Below are 4,449 nucleotides of genomic sequence, written 5' to 3'. Positions count from 1 at the left end.
TGGAAATGGAGCTATTCAGTCTAGATTATATTGAGTCTCAGTTTTTTGTTAATGCTGACATTCTGTATTTTTAAAGGTAACGTCCAGTTTCGCGAACTCGCCCTTGGCAAACTGTAATAAGCAATTTGTCTTTCTCTCTGAAAAAATCCTCATTTTTTAGTTGAGCTTGAATTGAGCTAAAATTTATCTTTTTTTATTTGGAAGTAGCCACCGATACTTAAAGATCAAACACCTCCCCCGGTATGAAATATTAACTATGAAGCCATTATTATCATTTTTTGACCAATGGATAATGTTAAAGCAGCCTTCTTTCCGCTTCGAATGAGCATTTAAATTATATGTCCTCCATCTCACCAAGTGTAATAAATTGGATAGGATTTGCATAATCCGAAAACTTAGATTCTGACAATGTATTGTAGCTTACTACATATTAGCTTACTACATACCTCTGCTTTAATAAGGCCCCTGTGTTTGTGGACCTTCTAATCCAGGTTACGGTTCCAAACGTTTTTTTAATTACCCAATTTTAATTTAGAGAGTTTTTTTTTCTTTTCACGTACTAAAGCCTTCATTCAAACTCGTTAGGACATTGTTTAATTGGGTGTAGTAATCAACACCCCCAGTCTGTTCGGAGCTTTTGTTTGGAGCAACAACTCTAGCGCTAGAAAAATTTAGTGTTTATCGGAAAAAGTTGCGATGCACTGCTTTGATTAACTGCCCATAACAATGCGCCTTGATAATTATATAGCCCTACGCAACAACACGTTTACTGTGCATGGATTTTACTTCAGAAAGTACTTTTAGCACTAAGGAATGTCCACCGGTTGGGAACCACTGTTCTGATCCCTCAAAACTCATATTCTACTTATAGCTCTATAAGTAACAGCAGCTTTGAACAAACTCGCTTAAAAACAATCCCTTCCTGACATCGTCAACAGACTCAGTAATGTCGCGTGCTCGTTTCAAGCCATCGACTCATGGGCCGCAGTGCAAAGTGGCACCAATTTCCCAGACTTTTAGAAAAAATAAAAAAGTCAACACGCAATCACTTGATATTCATGTCACAAACACTATTTACCATGTAATTCATAAACACTAAAATTCAATTTATTTTACTGTTAGTTTTTAATAGCTTGCGCAATACGGAAACACTTGATCTCATTCGCTTTCGATTTGTTTGTTTATTTATTATAAAAATTCCCGGATTCCGAAAGTTAAAAAACAATATATGACGTCATTGATATTACGTCACGGGGTTGCAGAACCTCGTACGCACAGTCACAAAATAAAAATTTCTCAGAAAATTGTAACAGAACTGGACTTAGTTCAATTTTCATTGGCGGGTAGTTTTAAAATACCGACCAATTTTATAATTTAACGATTTTTATTACAATATGATCACTCCGAGCATAACATCATCAATATTTCTGGGCCACATCAACACTTTCAATTAAAAATTGTTAGAGCTCATGATAAATTCAGTTTCATTTGTGTGACTACAGTTTACTTTTGATTGTAGTGGCAATAAACGATGATACTGTTTTTTGTTACTCAGGCCTAAATTTTTATTTTCTATTCTAATTATGAAAGTGTAATTATTCGGGGCATATTTTTTTGTTTTTCTTGTCGTTTTTCCCCTTCATGAAAAGTTTAATAAGCCACAGAATATATTGTGCAACGAAAATTGGTCACGGAAAAAAAAGGTTGAGAACCCTTAGTTAGACAAAATGTTACAGAACATAATTCGTTGAATTTCGATGCTTCCGTTTGAATCTAATGGTTTTTGGGGATTTTTGAAGAAAACGACACTCTACTAAACTAATACAAAAAATCTTATTTTAATGATATTTTTATATATTACGATGGAATATACCGAAGATTAAATATACCACTGATTGAGTATGCGATCACAGCGGTTACAGGGTCAGGTTTAGGAACTGAATTCTTTGAGAATGTCTTTAGGAGATAAAACGCATATTAAAGTGCCACCATGATTAGTGTTGTGATGTTGGGTGCGTGTGATCGTATACCTAAGCACAATTTTTGTATAAAACAATTCCAAGTCACTTAATTGACTGAATTATGGGATTTTTGTATCAAGCAAATCTCAAATGTGACATTTGAAAAAAACAGCCTCGCCAAGTTTTCAATAACAAATTAGTAATTATCCATTTAAAGTTCAGGTCAGATATGATTAAAGAATTGGATTTTTTAGCGCAACCTGCATTCCTGGCTCTTGAATTGAATAGAATATTTATTTTCACTCTTGCTACAGCATCCTTGCGACATACGCATCCACCTGCACAAAAGCATAGGGCAAGGAAATGTAGTTTCTCACGTAACCTCAACTGTTAGTGGATAAGAACTATTTTATTTTGAGGGTGGCGGACGTCTTTTTGGCGGGGGATTTGTACCATAATTATGGGCGCTCCAGAAGTATGTGCACCAAGATGACGCACAACCTGAACCCTAACTTGGTACACATACTGTGTTCAGGATGTGCGCCATCTTGGTGCACATACCTCTGTAGCTCCTAATTTTGAAGCTTTCTAAAGCTTGAGATAAAATCTGAAGGGAATCTTGAATCCACTTGATACTCGGACTTGTATTACAATTCAATAAAATACTCAGAGTCGAAATAAATTAGTGGAAAACTTTCCAGGCTATAAATAAAATGCAAAAACATTATGCTGAATTTTTAGAGCAGAGGAAAAATAATAAAAGTAATTTAATTACTTCGATTTTAAATACTTTTCAACGCTGCTTAAAATATTCCGAACACATAATTTTGGACGGCCGAATTTAGTTTTATCAAATTGAGGAAACTCGAGACATTATCGCGATGCTATGAGACCGAAACAACAACAACAAGCTTCGTCAATTTCGGACAATAAATAAAAGGCAAAAATGATATGCTGAAACACTGTAGACCAGGGCTACTCAACTGGCGGACCGCGGTCCGAATCCGGACCTTTCGAGTATTGGATTTGGACCGCACCTAATTATATATTTTGGATCATCAGCCCCACTTTTTGAATTTCCTATTATAAAATGACTTTCATAGTTTTGAATATATACGAAAAGAACTATAACACCATAATAAACAATTTTAATTTGCTACTAATCATTAGTCGGTCGAGGAAGTGCTCGTTTAAGAATGCCGAAATAGCATTTCTGGAAAGACCGGACCCAAATAATTTTGAAGTTTTGTTTGCGGACCTTCAATAAAAATAGTTGAGTAGCCCTCCTGTAGACCACTGTGAAGCTAGTAGCAATTTGACCTTTGTGTGCGGCGAAGCGGAAAGGTGAATATTGGCAGCAGAAATGAAGGAGTGTCATAATCTACATCCGAAAAAATGTAGAAAAACGAATTTAGAATACGATCAATGGGAAGATACTAATCATTTACGATAAATTAACATCTACAAAGCAAAAAATAACAATAAATTACATGATAAACAATGAAAAAACAATAAAAATGACACGAATTTTATTTAACTTCCTTCGAAATAGCAGATGAGCAATTCCTAAATCAAGTCAAGTTGTACAGTAAACAAAACTAAGGAGATGGATGACGAGTTTAAAAAATGGGGAGTCAGCGTACCCCCATAGGAGAACATAAGCCTTCCAAATTTTAAAACCTAGGGTATTCTCATAGCTAAAAAACGTCCTTATTCGGAAAATTACCTATAGCTAAAAAAGCTGATTTAGTCAAATTTCAAAGCCTAGCAGCACATCCTTCCGCCCAAGAGGCATCCGATTTGATTATTTATTATTGAAGAGGTTTATCTGAAGTTATTCACACAACTCGAACCTAAGTCTTGTTTTTATTAGAATCTAGGGTATTATCGAAGCGAAAATGGCCTATTTTTGAAAAATTGCGTATAGCGAAAAAAGCTGATTTAGCCAAATTTCAAAGCCTAGCAGCACGCCCTTCCGCCCAAGAGGCATCCGAGTTGATTATTTATTATTAAAGATGTTTATCTGAAGTTTTTCACACATCTTGAACCTAAGCCTTGTTTTTATTAGAATTTAGGGTATTATCGAAGCGAAAATGGCCTTATTTGGAAAAATTACTTATAGCGGAAAAAGCTGATTTAGCCAAATTTCAAAGCCTAGCAGCACACCCTTCCGCCCAAGAGGCATCCGATTTGATTATTTATTATTAAAGAGGTTTATCTGAAGTTTTTCACACAACTCGAACCTAAGCCTTGTTTTTATTAGAATCTAGGGTATTATCGAAGCGAAAATGGCCCATTTTGGAAAAATTACGTATAGCGAAAAAATCTGATTTAACCAAATTTCAAAGCCTAGCAGCACACCCTTCCGCCCAAGAGGCATCCGATTTGATTATTTATTATTAAAGAGGTTTATCTGAAGTTTTTCACACAACTCGAACCTAAGCCTTGTTTTTATTAGAATCTAGGGTATTATCGAAGCGAAAATGGC

The sequence above is a fragment of the Styela clava genome, chromosome 12 (assembly GCF_964204865.1).
Source record: "Styela clava chromosome 12, kaStyClav1.hap1.2, whole genome shotgun sequence".
NCBI lineage: Eukaryota > Metazoa > Chordata > Ascidiacea > Stolidobranchia > Styelidae > Styela > Styela clava.
Note: the sequence above shows the minus strand (reverse complement) of the source record.